The 20,475-nt window shown below is 66.0% G+C and overlaps 1 protein-coding gene and 1 long non-coding RNA gene across 2 annotated transcripts in view; one reads left to right on the plus strand and one right to left on the minus strand.

Annotated features, from left to right (window-relative positions):
• Window positions 1-20,475, plus strand: part of Smim44 (small integral membrane protein 44) — a 213,710-nt gene that overhangs the window by 76,635 nt on the left and 116,600 nt on the right. The gene's annotated exons all lie outside the window — the stretch shown is intronic.
• LOC124092503 (uncharacterized) lies at window positions 16,708-20,211 on the minus strand. Its single transcript, XR_006851628.1, has 3 exons — window positions 19,953-20,211; window positions 18,788-19,000; window positions 16,708-17,387 (listed from the first exon to the last, which is right to left on the minus strand). It is a non-coding gene; the product is annotated as an uncharacterized LOC124092503 (long non-coding RNA).

Consider the following 20,475-nt stretch of genomic DNA (forward strand, 5'->3'; position numbering starts at 1 on the left):
CTGTGGCCCCTGAGGGGACACGGGCCAGGCGCTGCCTCTGTCGCCACCTGACGGCCACCTCCTGGGGCTCTGTCCTGCCGCATCTGCACCTCTCTGCGGACCTGCGCCGGGGCCTGTCCCCAGCGCTCCGTAAGGATCAATGCGTCTGCAACTCTTGGGACTTGGGGACACTGTTGACACGTGGGGAGATGAGGCAGGTGGCTAGGCGCTGCTGGTGACAGCGAGGTTGTCACCCTTGGGCCACCAGGGGCCATGCTGCTGGCCGAGGCGGAGTCGGGCGGCCTCCTGCACCACAGCTGGGAACTCAGGCAGCGCCGGGCGGCTGGGGCAGAGCAGGCCAGACGGTGCCCTCCCCTGTGGTGCCACCCAGGGACCACCCAGGGACACCCTGTGGTGCCACCCAGGGACCACCCAGGGACACCCTGTGGTGCCAGGGCTCGCGCCTCTGCTTCCTGAGGGACATCATGACATCTGGGAGGTCACCATGTCCTGGGGCCAGGCCTGAGGGGATCCTGCCCCAGGTGCCGCTGAGGCTAAGAACAGGAGCAAGTGGACCACCCAGGACCACCCCGAGACCACCCAGGGACCACCCAGGACCAGGACCACCCAAGACCACCCAGGACCAGGACCACCCAGGGTCCACCTAGGATCACCCCAGACCACCCTGTGGCCACCCAGGGACCACCCTGAGATCACCCCAGACCACCTGGAGACCACCCAGGACCACCCAGGGACCACCCAGGACCACCCAGGGACCACCCCCCAAAACCACCCCAGGACTACTCCAGGACCACCCAGGGTCCACCTAGGACCACCCCAGACCACCCTGTGGCCACCCAGGGACCACCCTGAGATCACCCCGGACCACCTGGAGACCACCCAGGACCACCCAGGGACCACCCCCGAAACCACCCCAGGACTACTCCAGGACCACCCAGGGTCCACCTAGGACCACCCCAGACCACCCTGTGGCCACCCAGGGACCACCCTGAGATCACCCTGGACCACCTGGAGACCACCCAGGACCACCCAGGACCACCCAGGGACCACCCCCCAAAACCACTCCAGGACCACCCAGGGTCCACCTAGGACCACCCCAGACCACCCTGTGGCCACCCAGGGACCACCCTGGACCACCTGGAGACCACCCAGGACCACCCTGGCACCACCTGGAGACCACCCGGGGACCCACAGGGACCCAGGGGCCCCGCAGCACCTCTGGGGCTGTTTCCCACAACCTGGGGGTGGGTCCAGGCCCCCAGTTTGGGGAGGAGGACACTGAGGCTCAGGGCCAGGGCACGGGGGGAGCCTCCCTGGGCCTGCTCGTCCCTCGGTCAGGAGCCGGGTCAGCCCAGCCTGCAGCTGGACTCGGCCAGTGCCGTGGCTCCAGGCCCTGCTTGGTGGACACAGGGGTGGCCTGGCTGCGGGTGGCTTGGTCGCAGACCCCACTTCCTCTGGAGCCCACCTGGAGCCCCCACCCAGCCCCAGTGGCGGGTCCGCTACAGAGTGACCGCTGGGGTAAGGCCAGAGAGGTGGGACAAGGAGAGGCGGTTTCCAGGACCAAGTGTCCTCCTGAGCGGGCCCTGGGTCCCCGAGGCTCCTCCTTGTCAGCCTCAGCACCCACCCCCGGCAGGATCCAGCTCAGAGGGCGTCAGCTGTGCCGGGGCAGGGTGGGTCAGTCTGGGAACCAGCTGGCAGACGTGCCCTCGGGCCCCGTCCCCCCAGCAGCTAACCACCGCAGGCCAGCTCCAGACCTCGGCTCTCTCTGGGAAATGGGTTTGTAAGGCTATGAGTTTGGAGTCTGGTACACAGTTGGTGTGAAATAATTGCATGCCTTGGTTGGGCTGCAGGAGCTAGAATTAGGGCGACACAGACTGTCAGTGGGGTGTCAGCCCCGGCAGTCCCGATGGTGAGAGCGACCAGTGAGCCACGGTGGCCACACCTGGGATCCCAGCCACTCAGGAGGCTGAGGCCGGAGGATGGCAAGTTGGAGGCCAGCCTCAGCAGCTTAGAGAGATCCTGTCTCAAGTGGAAAGGGCTGGGGCCACTCAGGGTGGGCAGCCCTGGGCTCCATCTCGGGCAGCCAGGGGCTGGGCGGGGGCTCGCCTGGTGCCCACCACTGCTTCCTGTGACCCTGCGTTGTGCCCATGACCTGTCTCCCTCCCTGGGATCCCAGCAAGGCCAGGCCAGGGTGCCACCGGGTCTCCACCCCCAGGATGGCGGGAGCGTGGGCGTATTCCAGGGAGGGGTGGGCAACGGGAGAGTGGCCCGCGGGAGAGACAGCGCCCCACGGGGTTCATTGTCCCCACAGCCCAGGGAGACTGAGGCCCGGGGTCCCCAGAGCTGAGATTGAAGGTGGCCCTCCTTGGAGAGATGCTGGCATCTGTGAGCCTGGGGACAAGGCCACCGAGGATGGCCACACCAGGTCCCCACCAGCCCCCTGCAGCCGTCCCGGGTGGCGTGGAGCAGCGGGGCCGGAAACTGCCCTGGCCACCGGCCGTGGGCAGCTGTGCTGTGCAGGGTGGACACCCCCCGTCTCCACGGCCAGGACGGGGACGCGCGGGGCTCTGCCACCCAGCTGTCCACCTCTTCCCCCGACGCTCGCTCCGTGTGGGATCCGGGAGAGAGGCTCGGCCAGCAGCTGTGGCTGGACAGGACGAGGGAGTGGCCGGCCCTCCCTCCGCTCACAGCTTGGCCTGGTGGGAGCACCGGAGGCTCCAAGCCGTCCCTCTGGGTGGCCACCGTGCAGGCCACCCTCCGTCCACTCACCCCACCCGTGGCCTCCTGTCCCAGCCACAGGCTGTCCCCTCTCTGCCCGTCTCTGAGCGGCCTCGCCCTGCAGCCCCCACCCCCACCTGCCCCTGGCCCACAGCCTCACTGTCCTCTGGCCAGCGCTGGGCCCCGGGGCCGGCCCTCAGCAGGACCTTGGTAAACGTTTGGGCGGAGGGTCGGCAGCCCCGGCCGCGGGACCCACTGGGCACCGCTCGCGTCTGTAGATGAAGGTGGGCACAGGGGGATGCCCACGACAGGACTGTCCGCGTTTGTGTGGCAAGGGCAGCGCCGAGGGGTCACGCCAGAGGCCACTGGCCCTCCAGGCCCCGCAGGTCCACTCTCGACCCGAGTAGAGAAAGGCTGCGTTAGTCCCGAGGCCAGCCACCCCGGCCCGGCCCCCCGCCTGGCTCGGGCAGCCCCTGGCACGTGGCCTGGGGGCCTCAGTTTCCGTTCTCAGGTGGAGGGAGGGGTCCAGCCTCACCCACGGCATCGGGCAGGAGGGTGACCACGGCCACCAAACGCCTCTGGAGCTCGGAGCCGCTGCCTGCGCGGCTGGAGCTGGCCCTGAGCTGGCCGGGGGAGGCAGAGGCTGGCCGCGCGCGGCCCAGGGAGGACGCCATCCTCGGTCCAGTCCAACAGAACCACAAGAGGCCCCGGAAGTGGCCCCCGGGGGCACAAGACGGGAGTCCTGCCCCCAGACCCGCACCCAGGCCAGCAGATGTGAGGCCACAGCACTGGCCGGGGGAGCCCCAGGCCGGCAGCACAGGAGCCCTCCGCCCAGTGGCCGCACACACAACAGAGGGGACCGAGGACAGGGATGCCCTGGCTGCAGAGGGGACGGAGGGCCACGGGCTGTGCTGGTGGCAGCCGGGCCTGGGGCAGGCCCTCTGGGAAGCAGTGTTCGGCCACCCAGCTGAAGCACACAGCTTCGCACCGCTGGACGGGCCACTTGCGCCCACGGAGAGACGCGAGAGCATGCAGCAGCTTTGTCTAAGAGCCCACACCAGGGACCTCGTGGCCTCCACCCTTGAGTGCACGAAAGCCCAGGTGGCCTCATGGGTGGAATATCACTCAGCCAGGAAGAAGGGCCACCTCCATGTCCAGCAGGTGTGTGGGTGGCGGTGCCCCACCAATGCGGTGTTTGGGTGCCAATCCCTGAGACCTCAGAGCGTGGCAGGGTCTTTACAGAGGTCATCATATTAAAGCAAGGTCATTAGGGTGGGTCCTGACCCAACAGGACCTGGCCTTAAATGGGAAATCCAGACACAAATGCACAGCCGGAGGTGCTGAGTGGACACTGAGCAGCGTCCAGAGGAACCCAGTCCAGCCAGGTGCAGCCACATCGGATCCCAGGCCCTCTGGCCCAGGTGGGAGGCTGAGGCAGGAGGATGCAGGTTTGAGGCCAGCCTCAGCAACTTAATGAGACCCTGTCCTAAAATGAAAAGGGCCCAGAGGCGCAGCTCGGTGGCTAAGCGCTCATGGGCTCGGTCCTCGCACAGGGACCCAGTTGGTTCTGCTCCACGAGGGGCATCATCGGCGCCGTCCGCCCACCCCTGTCCAGGGGCCTCCCAGGCCTGGAGGGAGCGGAGCTGGCACCTCCTGCCTCCCGGCACCGAGCGGAAGCCGAGCCGAGCTTGGGACGGGCCTGGGCTGGGCAGGAGCCCGAGGGGCCTGGGGGGCTGCTGGGGAAGTGGGTTCGTCACTTCCTGCCCTCACGGCTCTGGTGGTGACAGTCCTCTGAGCTCCTGAGCCAGCGCCGGGCACCAGGACGCACCCGGGAGGGAGCCAGCGCCCCTCTCAGGGCCACGCGCGCGGGAACAGAGAAGTGATTCTCCAGGAGTCCACGTGACGCTGGAGGGTCCCAAGGGGCCCGGGGAGCACAGGGACAGGTGACAGGTGACTCGGGAAAGCAGCCCTGGGCCTGGAGGCCCGTCTCCTGGTCACGCGCTGCCCTCTGGTGGGGCCCACAGGCATCACGCCTGGCTGTCCACAGCCACCAGACCTCGGGGCTGCAGCGGGCCACCAGCGGACAGTGGCCCACGCCTTCATCCCAGCGGCTCCGGAGGCCGAGGCAGGAGGACTGAGTTCAAAGCCAGCCTCAGCCACAGCGAGGCCCTGAGCACCTCCGCGGGACCCTGTCTCTAAATGAAATATAAAACGGGGCTGGGGAGTGGCCCTCCCTCCGGATGGCCGTCCTGCTCCTCCCCAGTCCCCCGCGCCACAGGCCCGGCCGAGCCTCCTGCACACTCGCAGCCTGGACCCAAGGTCTCGCTGCTGAGGCCAAAGAGCGGCCATCGTCACCAACTCACGCTGAAAGGCAAGGTGCCCACGAGGGTCCCCACAGTCTGCCACCGAGATTGGCGCCCCTGGCCCCACCCTACCCGCAGCACCCCAAGTGTCCTGGACACTGCCCCTGGACACCACCCACTGTCCCCTGTGTGGTCACAGTCATCCTGGTACACAGCCAGTGCCCTCCACCCCCAGCACGGTGCAGGAGAGGACGTCGGCCCTTGGCAGCAGGATGCCGGACCCCACCGCAGCTCCAGTCGGACTTTCTTTTTCTTTGCGTAAAGTCAAACTCCGGTTCTCAGTTTTTTCAAACCATTTTTCTTTCTTTTCTGGGATGGTTTGCTCATGTCCTTTGAGTCGCTTCAGTCGGTCTTCTCTTGTTGATTTGTAGACGATCTTTACATACTCGCTGACCAGAAGAAAAATCTGCAAGTATGTCCCAGATCTCTGGCTAAGGTCTGCCCAGGGTTTCGGGCCTTTCTGCCTCACAGAAAAAACCGGACTTTCGCGTAATTAGACCTTAATGTCTTTATGGCTGTTGGGCTCTGGACTTGCTACCAAGGCCTCCTCCTTCCTAACCCTCATCCCCCGTATCTTCTCCCAGTGCTCGGAGTTTGGCCTTTCAGGCCCGGGTCCCTGGACTGTGCTCACGGCTGGCCACTTGGCCCTTTGGCGATGCCGACGGGAGGAAGATGGGTCCCACGGGGAGAATCTAGGCTTTCCTCAGGTACCAAAGAGACCGTGTCCCCTGCAGGCAGCACTGAGGGGGACCCTGTACCCACAGCTGGGAACTCAGAGCACAGAGGGCGGCGTGGGACGGTGACCGCAGTGTCCACGGAGGCCACATGATCGTAGAGCGTGGGCAGGGAACGGGAAAGAGCAGGAAAATTCCTCAACAGGGGTTTCAAATGACACTGGGGGACAGTCCCTCCCCGGTTTCAGGGGCTCGAATGCTGCCCTCCAGGCGGGGGACCCACTGGACAGAGGCCAAGAGCAGCCGTGCAGTGGAGGGGCCCTGAGGTCCCCACAGGCGCCCGGTGGCGCCAGGCACCACGGGTCAGGGTGAGGAGCAGGGCGTCCCCCCGCCACGGGCTCTTCCCAAACCCCGGTCCCCGGGCCTAGCCAGGATGACGCTGGCCAGCCCAGGCTGGGGACACCCCCAGGACCCTCAGAAACCAACATCACCCAAGAAGCCGCCCAGCCCAGAGGGGCCCGCGGGGACGTCAATGCCACAGGGGGTCCGGTGGGGTCCTGGGCCCAAGGGGACGCGGGTGGACAAGCTCAACTGATGATAAAACTCGGTGAAGACTCGAGGGTGGAGTCCGGGCTGACGTGGTGGCGGCCAGTTGACCTCAGTTAATAATAGCCAGTGCCGTTCGCTGTGGTCGGGGGACGCAGGACAGTACTACACGTCTAGGGCCCGGGGCTGAACGTGGGGGCGCCTGGCCACCGGCCACCCCCGTCGTGCGGCAGATTTTATTAGGGACACGGCCTCACTGAGTTGCTCAGGGCCTCGCTGTGGCTGAGGCTGGCTTTGACCTCGTCCTCCTGCCCCAGCCTCCCGACGGTCAGTTCCGCTGCATCTCAGCTGAGCGGAAGGCGCCCCAGAGGTCCGCCTGGGACGTGGCGAGCGACGGGGATTCTCTGGGACCGAACTCTCTGACTTTTCCTCAAGTCGGGGCCCCTGAGACTCGGGCCTGAGCCGGCTTTTCTCCATCATCGGAGCCCCGAGTGCCCTGGGGAGCTGGGTCCCCAGCCCAGCCACGGCCACGCGCCTGTCCCCGGAGACTCAGCCGTCCTCCCCTGATGGGCTCCTTTATTTGGCGCCCAGGGTCTACCACGCCCTCTGATATGAGCGCTGGGGACCAGAGGAGGAGAGAAGTCTCAGCCCCTCCGGGCCACTGGGTGTGCGCGGGGCTCACAGGGAGCCCACGTCCCTGTCACACGTGGAGCAGGTGGGGCACAGACAGGCAGGGCAGGACCACTAGTCGGGGAGGCATGCCCTGGTGCCACCAGAGCCGAGGACAGCCTTCCCCAGGACTGGACAGGTGTCCGGGTGCCAGGCCACTGGGGAGGGGCAGCTCCCACAAAGGCCCTGGGGCAGGACTGGGCCTGGCCTGTGGGGACATAGCAAGGGACCCGGGTGGCTGAAGTAGGCGAGCGAGGGGGAGAGAGGGAGAGCAGGCAGGGGACGCGGCAGGGCACTCGGGTCCGTGGGCTGGGGGAGGGCGGGACCTGGGGCCGCGGGGTCAGGGATCAGACGGCGGCACCAGGGCAGCGGGCGCCTACCATCCAGGTGGCCGTGACTCCGTCAGACCGGCTCCTCTCCCTCCTGGGGCCTCAGCGACCCTGCCCCTTAAGGGGGTGGACGCCTGGCCAGCGTTATTGGCTTCCTGGGGGCACTAGTCCCGGCGGCGAGCACGGTGACCACCAGCCACCCGCAGGCCGCAGGCCCCGGGGCAGGGTCACTGTCCCCCCACAGGTGAGTGGACCGGGCAGGGAGCCGGGGCGCCGCTGAGCGGCTGGAGGGTGGCCTCGTCTGGGCAGGGCTTCGTGGAGGTGGCGTCCTTAGGACCGAGACCTAGCGGGAGCCACGGGCGCCCTGAGGAGAAACAGCTGCCCAGGAAGGGGGACTAGCATGGGCCAGGGCCTGGGCAGCAGCCACTGGGGCCAAGGGCCCAGTGTCCCTCCTGAGAGCCTGCGGTCACTGTTCTCCTGGCCCAATCCCACCACCTTGCTCCACCCACGGAGCCCCTGTCCCCGAGACCGGCCACCCAGAGTGGGTGGCTCAGCGCGACCCGCCCCCAGCGGCCTCCAGCTGGGAACAATCCGTAGAGGGGCCATTAAGCCAGCGGCGGCCACAGAGCACAGGCTCCGCTGTAATTTTCCACTGATTTGTCTGCGGTGGGTCCCCGGAGCTCAGCCTGCATGGGGCGGAGGGGGCGGGTGTCAGGTCCCAAGGCCGGGTGCCAGGCGGGCGGGCAGGGGACAGGACTGGGCGGGAGACGCAGGAAGGGGTCAACTCCTCAAATGTCCTCTGCCTGGTCCTGAAGTGGGCCTCCCCAGGGCTGAGCTGGGCCCCTTGCCTTGAAGGACTTGGGAGGATGCCACTGTGTGAGCCACCACCTACCCACCCACACCCATCCACCTGTCCACCCACCCGTCCACCCATCTGTCCGTCCACCGTCCACCCATCCGTCCGTCCACCGTCCACCCACCTCCTGCCTGCATTCCCCTGACCCTGGATGCTGCTCACAAGACCACAGGCACCACCTTAGGGTGCAGGGCCTCTCTGCCCACTCACAGCCCCTGGACACCCTCCAGTCATGGGCCTCAGTCCTCCTCTCACACCTGCTCCTCCGCCCTGTCCCCATCTCGGGTCCGGTCCCACTGCCTCCCTGTCCCCGAGTTCAGGGCCCAGGCAACGGCCTCACTCCATCTCCTGGCTCCGCACGACCTGCTCCCTAGGTCCTCCCTCCCCCGTCCCCGCCGTCCTGCCCGCTCCCACCGCTCCCTGCTGCCCTGAGGGAGGCCACCTCCATCACCTCTGCCACACCTGGGCCACCCTGGGCCACCTGGGCCACCCTGGGCCACCTGGGCCATTCCTGGGCCACACCTGGGTCATGCCTGAGCCACACCTGAGTCACGCCTGGGCCACACCTGGGCCACCTGGGCCATTCCTGGGCCACACCTGGGTCATGCCTGAGCCACACCTAGACCACTCCTGGGCCATGCCTGGGCCATACCTGAGTCACGCCTGGGCCACACCTGGGCCACATCTGGGCCACGCCTGAGCCACTCCTGGGCCACGCCTGAGCCGCTCCTGGGTCACACCTGGGTCATGCCTGAGCCACACCTAGACCACTCCTGGGCCACACCTGGGCCACACCTGAGTCACGCCTGGGCCACGCCTGGGCCACGCCTGAGCCACTCCTGGGCCACGCCTGAGCCACTCCTGGGTCACGCCTGGGTCACGCCTGAGCCGCTCCTGGGCCATACCTGAGCCACTCCTGGGCCACACTGGGCCACCTGGGCCACCCTGGGCCACCTGGGCCACTCCTGGGCCATACCTGGGTCATGCCTGAGCCACACCTAGACCACACCTGAGTCACGCCTGGGCCATACCTGGGCCACACCTGGGTCACTCCTGGGTCACAACTGAGCCACTCCTGGGCCACACTGGGCCACCTGGGCCACACTGGACCACACCTGGGCCACGCCTGGGCCACGCCTGGGAGTGCCCCCCACTGCTCCTCGGAGCTGCCTGGGCTGGCCTCCTGTGCACGCAGGACTGGGGAGGGCTGTGGTCTCGGCCACCCCCCTGAGCTGCTGCCTGTGGGCAGCCCCGGCCATCAGGGCCTGTCCTCACCCTCTGGGCCTCTGCCCTGTGTCAGTCTGACTCAAGGACGAGGGCGACGCTGGCGTTAGCCTGGCCACCTCCTGAGAGGCTGCCCCTTGCAGGCCTCAGGGTCCCCAGCTGGAGATGGGGGTGCTGCTTCTGCCCCGCAGGCTGCTGGGGAGCCGCAGTCCACGGTGACCAGGGGGCTGCTCCCTCGAGGTCCCTGAGGCTCGTGTCCCCAACCTTGGGAAGACGACATCTGTCTGAGCCTCGGCTCCCAGGCCTGGGTGCTTCTAGAACTGGCACCGCCGGCCTTTGTCCTTCTGCGGGGCCAGCCTCAGAAGCTCCCGGAGGAGGGCGGGAAGACCTTGTCATTTATCTGAGAGAGGAGAGGCAACCCCTAGGCGGGACACAAGAAGGGACTTCCAGAGGTCAGGAGGAGTGTCGGGAGCCTCGAGCAGGTGACGGCTTGTGGGTGAGGCTGGTCTCAGCTGCGGTGGGTGGTCGCTGCCCACCACGTGGGCCCGGGGACCCCTCACCAGGTGGCCGTCAGCCCCCAGGTTCTGGGCGGATGCTCTGGGTTGGAATCCAGAGGGCTCCCAGCTCCGGGGCCGGCTCCAGCCCTTGCCTCCCTGCTGGTCTGGGGTCGAGGGTGAGGGACTCTGTCCTGGGTGCAGCCGGCTGCCCCCCGCCTTGCGGCCCCGCCCTCCCTGCCCGCGGCGACATTCCCGGCGCTGGGGAAGCATTCCGTGGTCACAGCAGACTGCCTGGCTCCTCGGCCTCAGATGTGGGCAGAGTGGGCGGCGGCTGGCGGGCGCAGGCGGGGGCTGGGGAGACAGGCCAGGACCCCCGCCCGCCCAGCGCCCTGCAGGGTGGGAGGCAGGGGGTGGAACTCGCAGTCAGGCCTGGGGACCGCAGTGGGGCCTCCTGCCTCGAGCCCCCCATGGTCCCCCAGGGCTGCAGTCTGGAAGCCCAGGCTCCCGTGGCCCCCGCCGACCTGCCTGCCCCTCGGCCTGCCCCTGTCCACGGCTCCTCTGCCCCAGCCACGCCTGCGCCTGGCCGAGCCTCCAGAAGGCCAGGCTCTCCGCCCCAGGGCCTTTGCACGGCCGCTCTCTGCTGCAGGCCTCTGACCCTCTGCAACGCCTCCTCTTCAGAGGGCCGGTCCCTGCGCCCCGCATCCCACCCACCATCCTCTCCTGACTTCCTCATGCCCTCGTCCCTGGGTCCCTTGTGCGATTTCCTCACGCCCTCGTCCCTGGGTCCCTTGTGCGATTTCCTCATCCCCGGGTTCATTGCTACTGACTGTTCCCCTGCTGGGCCGCGAGCCCAAGAAGGGCAGGGCTGGGTCTCCTTGGTTCACCGCGGACACGTAATAGGCACTCAGTGGATTGATGGAGCAACCACGGAAGTCCTGCTGGAATCTAACCACAATCTTTCCAGCTTTACACAGCTCCTGACCTGGGCAGGGGCCGACTCTGTGGACACCTCTGTGGCCACTGGTGCTCGGAGCCCGCCCACGCCTCCCATGTGCTACAGATAAGGAGACAGACGTGAGGGCCCGGGCACCGCTCCTTAACACGTGAGGGAGGCCGCTGAGGGTCCTCCGGGCAGGGCGCCCCTGCCCTTGCGGCCCTTCCTGGTACAGGGGCCTGCAGGAGGGTCCTGGGGGCGCGAGGTGCCCAGGTGGGCGGAGCCGGCGGCTTCCCCGACAGGCGCTCATCACTATCTGCCTTTTTTTCCTGGTTTTAACCGAAAATAAAGAGAAGGTTCTTTAGGCCACGCAGCCTCCCGGCCTCCTGCCACCCAGACCCCAGACCAGCACTGCCGGACCCTGCTCCTGCAGACCGCGGTGTCCTGCCTCCCAGGAGCCTGGGGTCACCTGGTCCACTCCACCAGGGGAGGGGATCGGCCACCTCCACCTAGAGGCCACCCGAGGTGCGGCCCCCGGGCTGGCTCTGCCCTCGGCCTCCTTGGCCCCAGGGCAGCCCGCCAGGGGATGGGGGTTGAGACCAGCCGCCTGGCCGCCCCAGCCCTGTCTCTGGGGCTCCTGGGGCAGGGCTCCTGGGGGGCAGGAGCTCGCGGCTGAGCCTGGGGGCCCAGCCGGCCCCTCCCCCGGCTCCCCTTCCTCCTCGCAGGCCGCGGAGCCCCTCCCACCCCTTTCCTGTCTGGACACATTGCCATTGGCTGACCAGTGCGTCCGTAACCTCCCCTGTACTGGGGCTTCCACCTCAATTGATACAACCTTGGAGTTGAATGGGGAGGCGGCTCTCCTCGGCCGGCCGGGTCCTCTCTCCCACTGCCAACGCGCCCTTTACTAGCGGTGTGACCTGGAGCGGTTCCATCTCCTGCCCTTCTTCATGTGGAACCGCCGGCTTCCTCCAGGTCCCCATGGTGCCCGGGCTCCGCTGCCACGTCAGTCCCCCACCCCTTCTCCCCAGGAGCCCAAGGGCCTGCAGAAGGAGCAAGGTGGGGCAGGTCCCTCCTGGACACAGCCGGTGGCTCCTGCGCCCTCGGGGTCAGTGCCAAGTCCTCCCTGCAGCCTCAGGGCCCCGCACGACCTGCCCTGCCCCCCCATCCCAGCCCAGGCTCCTCCTCGCTGTGCCCCCAACAGGCCAGGCGCACGCTGCCCCAGGGCCTTTGCACAGTGTGCCCTCTGCCTGGAGTGTGTTCCTGTCACCTCAGGTCTCAGCGCAGGTGTCCCCTCCTCAGGGAAGCCATCCCACGTCACCCAGAACCCCAGCCCTTCCTCCCCGTCTGGGTCCTCTTCCCGTCTCCCAGAGCACAGTGCTCGGGGCCTCGTGACAGTGGGACCCGGGACACGGTACTCAGCACGTGTTGACCCACGAGGAGCAGGAAACAAAACCGGGGCGTGGCGCGCCTGACCCCGGACACGTGGGCACAGGCCCGGTCACACTCGGAGAGACGGCGGCTGCCAGGGGTCCCTGAGGTCAGGAGGAGCCCCATGTCCCTCTGAGCCCGACTCCCCCAGAACCCCCAGCGCCCGGGCCAGGAGGCCGCAGCTGTCCAGGCCCCACGGCACCTCCCGGAGAGGGACCTGCAGGCCAGAGAGGGTGGGCGCTGCCCCCAGGGCACACAGCAAGCCTGGCGGCCCTGGGGTGCCGGGTCCAGCCCCGCGTGAGAGCACTGCAGATGGCCGCCGCTCCCCGAGGCTGGAAGAAGTGATGGACAGAGGGACAGGGGAGGGCATGGGGCTTCCAGAGCCCCAGACGCAGGACGTCCAGCCAGGCCCGGTCCCATCTCTCTTCTGGGGTCGCCCCGGAATGGCTTCTGCTCCATCCGGCTGGGTGCCCGCTCAGAGCATGTGGCCTTACCCCCGGAAGCTTCCAGAAGGAGCCAAGTGTGGGGTGTGCCTGGCCCCTCCCTGAGTGACCCAGGTGCCCGCTGAGCGCCGCCTTTCCCTGGACCTTGCCCACCCTCCAGGCCAGACTGAGAGGCGTCCCCCCACCGGCTCTCGGGACACGGGACACAGAGATGGGCGCGTCTTGGCCAGGGTCACACAGCACCCTGGCCCGCGGCTCCCTCCCCGAGCCTGGGTGCTGCCGGGCTCCCTGGGCCTCGCTGCCACAGGACTCCCTGGCTCAGGCCCCAGGACAGCGGGGGTCTCCCCCAAGTCCCTGCAGGTGGCCAGGTCGGCAGGAGGCTGCCCGGGCGCCCTTGGTGACACCAGCGGGCGGGTGTGGGCCCCAGGTGCCAGGGCAGCTGGGACACACTTCCAGGGGTGAGGGGCCAAAACCACCTCCCTCTGCCTGTGTCCCCTCCTGGCCACTCTGCCCTGCCCCGCCACCCCGCAGAGCCCCAGCCCGGGCAGGAGACCCGGGGGTCCGAGCCGCCGCCACTCACCATCCACCACATCTTGGCCGTCATGTCGTAGCACAGCTGCCACTTGACCGCGCTGTCCCCCGGCCGGCTGGACCCCGGGGGCCCCGGCACCTCCATCCTGGGCGGGCGGCGGGGGGCCCCTGTCGCCTTATTCAGACAGAGCTGCAGGCTGCGCGGGCCGCCGGGCACCCAGGGGCGGGCACCCGGCCTCCATGTGCCCCTCAGGAGGCTGGAGGAGGTGCCCGGGCCAGGAGGGCAGCGGCAGGGCGGGCGCTGGCCCCAGGCCCGTCTCACCAAGTGGCCACCCACAGCCCCAGGAGCCCAGTGCAGGGCGGGCGCGCGTGCCCGGGCGCAGCTGGCACGGCGGCCCCAGTGTGGGCTTGTGGACGAGGCTCGGCTCTGATTGGAGACCCCCCACCCCCGGAAGCAGCCAGCGCTCCCGCCCGCGGCCGGCTGCCGCCAAGGACCACAGGGCGGGTGGGCGGAGGGAGCGGGCAGGCGGCCGGGGCGCTGCCACCCCACGGCCTCCTGGGCCAGGGCAGGACCCCAGGTTCATGAGGGACCGCGGGGAGTCTGGAGAGGGCACCCCAGGCGCTGCCCCGCAGGAGGACGGGGGGAGCCCTGTTTCGGGGGCAGAGCCCTACCAGGGACCCAGCTGGGTCAGTGGCCCGGGCTCCTTGGGGCTCCTGCCTCCCCACAGGAGCAGCCCCGGGAAGGGTGGGCAGAGACGCAGACCCCACGAAGGAGCCCCCCTCATCTGTTTTTCTTCTCCCGACTTCTGAGACCAGCAGGGGCCTTTGATTTCATTATTTAGTCATCGTGGTGCATTTGTGGACACCGAGCCTGTGTCCAAACTGGACAAGGGGCCCGTCACTGATCTGCATTGGCTGGATGACCTGGCCCTACACTGACAGCAGGCAGGACTAAAGGGAGACAGCAGGCAGGACTTCCCTGGGGAGGAAGTGCCCCTTGGCTGGGAAGCGGCTGGGAAGGCATCAGGCTGGACCTCCTTGGTCTCTGCCTTTCCATATGGTGCTGGGGCCTCTGAGGGGTGGACGGAGGGAACCAGATGTGTTCGGTGGCAGGTACAGGGCACCACTGGGGACCGAGGTGCATCCCAGGGATTTGCAGGCAAAGCGGGTGGCACACTGGGGACAGGGGACTCTGGCCTCGTCCCTCTGCTCAGCCCTGGGCCCTTCAGGAGGCCTCCTAGGCTGCAGCGCTGTCCCTGCCCTCCTCCCTGCACCCCTCATGGTCCCCCACTCCCCGCGGCTGGCTCCCAGCTCCTGGCTTCCTGGTGGCAGAGGGCACCCTGGGACTCGAGGCCTTGGCGGAAGCCCGCCCTCTGCCCTGGACACCGTGGTCCTGGTGTCAGCTCCTACGCACCCTTCAAAACCCAGTCCTCATGCTCCCCAAGAGAGGTGGACAGAACCGGGGGAAACAGATGCAGTCGGAGAGACAGGGACGAGGGACAGAGACGGAGGGACAGAGGGACAGATGGTGGGAAAGCCCAGAGACAGGAGGAGAGGCCCTCAGCGCACTGCCCGCCGCCGGATCTCTCCCTGAGCCCCACTGGACGGCCTGCAGAGCCCCTGCCCCAGCCTGGGCCCTGGGGGCTCAGGGTCCTCCCCCAGCGTCAGGGACTGCGAGGGCCACGCCCAGGGCTGTGCGGTGCACCAGTGGACACAGCGGCCATTGAGGAAGGGCGGGAGGGAGCAGCCAGCCCTGACGAGAGCCACCGGAGCCAGCACTGCCACTGTCCCCCGCACGGACAGGAAGAGCAGCCCAGGGCCAGGCGCGGCCCCCGGTGCGGCTGGGGTCCTCCCTCTGAGCTTTGCTCGGGGCTGGGAGTTAGCCTCATGACGTCGGCCATTGATCCAGGAGGTCAGGGCTGTCCTTGTCCCCATTTCAGAGAAGGGAACTGAGGCTCAGAGAGGGGAGGTGACCCGCCCAGAGCTGCACAGGGCTCTAGGGGAGCTGGTGTCCACCTCCTCAGCAGGCCCCTGGGTTTCCCCTGGTGGACGGGCTGCGGGCAGGGGGTTTCTGTCCGTCGCTGCTGCCCCCGGGGCCTGGGGCGACCCTCTGAGGGGGCGAGGAGGAGGGAAGCAGCCGCCTCCGAGGTTTTGCAAACCGGGCGGTTCCCGCTGATCCCCACCAAGACCGGGTCCGGTCAGCGGTGGGGCGGGGGGCGGGGCCTCGGCTGGCCACGCCCCGCCGGCGGCCTCCGCTCGCCCACGTGGAGGCCCTGCCCGTAGCTATAATTTGCCTCGGTACCTTGTGGTCGCAGGAGGCAATTACCCACAGATGTGCGGTTGGCGGGAGGCCTTCAGCCGGCGCGGGTCAGAGCCGGGCCTTGGGGGGAGCAGAGGTGGAGGTGGCCTTGGAGCAGGGCGGGCGGGAGGCCGCAGGACGGAGGAGAGACGCTGGAGAGAGGGGAGCAGAGCGCCGTCACTGCTCGGCCACTTGTCCACGCCAGGGAAGGGGCCCACGAGGCCTCGCCCAGTGACTGAACCTGCCCACAGCGGGGCCAGGGCGCTTGTGGGGGCTCCCACCCCACCCCACTTCCTGTCCCCCAATACCCAGAGCAGAGGGGCCAGGTCCTCAGGCCTCTGCCCGCTGCGTGCCTCCGTTTCCCCGCAACCTCTCTGGGCTCTCCTGCCCACACCGCGCCACCTCGTTCATCTGCGTCCACGGGTCATGGACGCTTTCCTTCCAGCCCAGCCATTTGTTAAAAGGACTCAAATGGGCTTCAGGAGAAGGTCTAACCGGCCGCCGAGAGCAAGGTGCGGGAGCCTGCTCAGCCCCCACTGCGCAGAGCTGCAGAGCCGGCCGCTGCCTCTTTCTCTGTGGAGGGACAGTGGCATCAGAGGGGTGTTGAGCGAGGAGCCCCAGAGCCCGGGCGGACCTGCGCCGGGAGCTGGGAGGGCCGGGCCACAAAGCAGAAACTTGTTATGATTGTTGGGGAGCCGGGGAACGGGCAGGGCTCTAGCACCCAGCTGCACGCGCAGCCCGATGGACGTTCTTGAAGGCAGAAGAGGGGTTAAAAAACCAAAAACAAGCAGGGGGTGCGGGGACAGAGGGAGCAGCCGTGTGGACAGCAGGCGATGGAGAGGGTCCTGTGCTGAGCGGGCGGCTCCACCGAAGCCCACACCTGGGAGGCGGCGGAAACGGCTGAGGAAAGGGAATTGAGGGAGTTCGTGACCAGCAAGCTCCATGGTTTGGATCTTGAGCGTCCCCAAAGGCCCGTGTACTGGAGGCCTGGGCCCCAGGTGGCGGTTTTGGGAGGGATGGAGCCTTCAGGAGGCAAGGCCCTTAAGGGGATCGTGGACCCTGTCTCTTCCTCTCTCTTTTGTGTCCTGGTCTGCTCTCCAGAGTGCTCCCCGCGTGCTCCTCCAGGATGGGCTGCCTCACCACAGGCCAAAGCCACAGGCCGGCTGACCACGGGATGGAAATATCCAAGACCACAGTGAAAATAAACCTTTTCTCTTTATGAGCTGCTTTTTTTCAGGTACTTGTTACAGTAACAGAAAGCTGACTGATGCAGGGTTCAAGGTTGAGGGAATCAACATGCTGAGCTGTCAACTTCTCCCCAAACTGACCCATGAATTCAATGCAACTCTGATTAAAGGCTCAGCTCCGCGGAGAGCGCTCGCTCAGCACGTGTTGGGCTTGGGTTCCACCCCAGAACCAGAAAAAAGAACAAAATGGGAAGAGTCACCCTCCCTTATTCCATACTGACCCCCAGTAACGCAGACCAAGAGCCTGGCCCCTGTGCATGCCGGGGCAGGGTCAGCGGGGGCCTGCAAACGTGGCCCCTGCCTGTCTCTGTGAGCACAGTGTCACTGGGACGCAGTGTGGCCGCGCACTTGCCCTCCACAGCCGGCAGCTTTCAGGGCCCAGTGGGAGAGCGGCCCAGCGGCTGTGGCCTGCCCAGGAGGCTTCCTGTCTGCCTTCCGTCAGCTCTTAATCTAGACAACGTGGCAGGGACCAAAGGATGGACAGAACCGAGTCGGGAACAGGCACGGCCAGCATATGCCCCTGCAGTGGCCAGTGAATCAAGGAGGGCGGAGGGCTTCAACTCGCAGGCCTGGCCAGCCACGCACAGCCTCGCCTCACACCGACGGCCACCTGGAAATGGATCGCAGACCTAAAGACAGACAAACCACGGAACGTTACAGGGGAAAAGTCTCAGCCCGTGAAAGAAGAACGTGATGGACCAGGCTCTGTCAAGATCAGGAATTCCGCCCTGTGAAAGAGGCCGTCGACAGAGTGAGACCACAGCTAACTCGAGACTCACGAGGGAGGAGCGAGCCAGGTAAGGTGACCAGGTGAGCCAAGGGAGCAGACGGAACTCCCAGGAGAGGGGCAGTGTGTCCCCAGCAGGGAGGAGGATCCACAGCGCGACATCACACGCGTGTATCTGAATGGCTAAAGTAAAACTTAAGACCCGGCAATGCCGAGCGCTGGTGAGGGCGTCGAGCTGTTGGGACCCTTCCACGTCGCAGCATGGTACCGTCCTGGGCAAGGGCTTGGCCACAGGCCTCACCCCGGCTCCGGCCCTGCCTGCTGCGTTTAAGGCCTCCTCTGACCCTTGACCCCCACCCCCACCCTCTACAGCCCTGCGCAGGAGCCTCCTCCCCCTGGGGACTCCTCTGGTAGGGACTCAGCTCTGTGACGGCTGCTGGGTCTGTCCAGCGGGGCAAGTTGCTCCCATGTTTGGGTCTTGTCTCCCCATCTGCACAGGGGACTCCATGATGTGCCCTTTGCAGATTTTGTTGTGAGAGCCAGTGGGTCATCAGACGTCCCCCAATTTTTCCAAAAATGACAAGAAAAACACCTATCATGAATGCTCCAAATATATTCACTGATGGGTCAAATAATGGTACAGCAGCAGTAGTTACCCCTGATCAAACTTTTACATTTTTAGTACCCAAACAATCAGCTCAAAAGGTAGAGCTTAATGCAGTTTTACAAGCTTTTGTGATGTTTAAAGATTCTGTATTTAATTTATTTTCTGATAGTCAGTATGTAGTTAATGCTATAGTATCACTTGAAGATGCTGGTAGGATTTCCCCTTCTTCTACTGTTTTCTCTTTGCTTTCCACTATACAAAGTCTAATCTGGGACAGAAAAGATCCATTCTTTATAGGACATATCAGGGGGAGAGAGAGGCTTGTGGAAAGCCGGTGGTGGCAGTTGAGGCTCTGAGGGTTTTTCCTGAGAGGCTGTTTTGTTTGGCGTGTGTGGTTCTAAAAATAAAGTTAGTTTCTTTTGACAAGTGGCTCCTGATTGTGCCCAGCCAGACTGCGGCATTTGGTGGCCTGTACGGGGAACGAACCCGCGACCTTGGCGTTATCAGCAGCCAATGCTGTGCGCGGTGACCTTCATTCACCCCCTCATTTATTCGTTTGTCAGACTTTTACTGGGCACCTACTGTATGCCAGTCTGTGCACTGAGCACTAGGGACATAACAGGACCCAAAACAGACCCCCCTCCTGCCCTTGGGGAACTTAGGTCGTTGGGGGATGGACACGCAGTCATGCTTACCTGAGGCCTGTGATAGGTTCCGCTACGGGTGGAGAGCAGGACAGTGGAGCCGGCTGTCCAGGTGAGCTGGGCAGGACCGGGCGTAATGAGGGTGAAGAGCTCAGCTGGAGCTGACCGAGGAGGAGGAGGGTCCAGGGGTCGGCCTAGCACTGATGTCCTGAGAAGCGCCTACTCCGAGAAGTCGGGTGGGTTCATGGATTGGCGACTGAACTCCTGTGATACGGTGATGAAGGGGGAACATCGGACCTAGAAAGACCAGGCCTGCACCCCCGTGGACTGGCTTCTAAGGGAAGCAAGACTGGAAAGCTCCCTCCACTCCCACCCACCCGCCCGCACGGCACGGGTCCCTCTGTCCAGGGCTCGGAGCTGTCCGGGACCCCCGGTGCTGAAGTCCAGGCTGGGGCAAAGTGCCTGCCGGGGCAGCGCGGCTCGACTCGCATCCCTGGATCGCACCCAGGATGGCAAAACTGTTCAAGCGTCATTGCTCTGCGCTGGTTTCCGTGCCTGTACCCCAACCCGCCTCTTGGAGCTGTGCAAGCTGAGGCCACCGAGAATCCGGAGACTCCTGTCCAGCCTCCTGTTTGAGAAGTTACTGCGCCTTTAAGAATCGCTTTAGGCGTCACTCCTGGCATCACCGTCACCGGGGCTCTGAAGGGTTCAGGCTGTGGATTGGCTGACGGCTCATGAATATGTAGATCACACGGGGTGGGGCAGGGAGGGGGCTGGAGGCGGGGCGCGCAGGCCTGGCGCTGGGGGCGTGGTCAGGGGCGTGGTCAGGGGGTTTTGTACATTTTGTTCCCTGCAGGACCTACAAGAGCCCTAGCGCACGGTCGGTGGTTAATGAATGCGTACTGACACTTGAGTTCAGCAGGAGTAATGTCCCAGAATTCACTTCTGACGCGAGGAGGCCCTATTTTTACCCTATAATATTTAAGGCTGTTATTCGCGGCGTTCCTTGTGATCTGCCCTAATTCTGGACGTGCACTGTCACGAGCCCCGTTCTACAGACGGGAACCAGGCAGGAAGGTCCAAGGGCACAAAGACCAGGTCGCTCAGCAGATCTGGAGGCCGGGCCTCCGGTGCTGTTTCTTACTCCGGCCCCCGCGTGCCCGGCTTCCAGGCTCTGTGCAGCCCAAAGGCGAACCAGGGCCTAGGAAATGCCTACCTGTTGGCCGAGGTCGTCCCTGTGCCTGGAAGGCCACTCCGTCTGTTATGGTCCACCATCTAGGAGCCGCAGGGGGGAAGCGAAGGGCTCCTGGCCGCGGGAGGGAGAGGACGGGCGCAACGGGTGGGGACGCGGCGCCCACGCTGTAGGCTTCAGGGGATGCGCAAAAAAGTTTGGACGAGGTAGCTTTTGCCACCCAGGACAGAAGCCAGGCAGAGTCACCCGCGGCGCTGGCCCTCCGCACAGATGCCTCTCTGGACGCCGCGTAGGTCTCTGCTGCCCCCTGCTGGTGGTCCAAGCGAAGCCTCGGGAGAGTGAATTTTGAAGGAACTTCCCGGCTCCCCAGGACGGGTCCATACCGGGGAGGGCTTCATGTTAACCGGTTCGCCTCGTTTCCAGAGGGAAACAGCTCAGACGACTTCGCTGCTTGTCCAAGCTGCTGCCAAGCGTCAAATCGGACTCGAACCCGGAACTGCCTGGTCTGGACGTGAGCGCTGTGCCTTTGGTGCATGTGGCGGGCTGG

Source organism: Marmota monax, unplaced genomic scaffold (assembly GCF_021218885.2).
Source record: "Marmota monax isolate L192 unplaced genomic scaffold, Marmota_monax_Labrador192_F-V1.1 WCK01_AAM20220418_F8-fsc00102, whole genome shotgun sequence".
Classification (NCBI taxonomy): Eukaryota; Metazoa; Chordata; class Mammalia; order Rodentia; family Sciuridae; genus Marmota; species Marmota monax.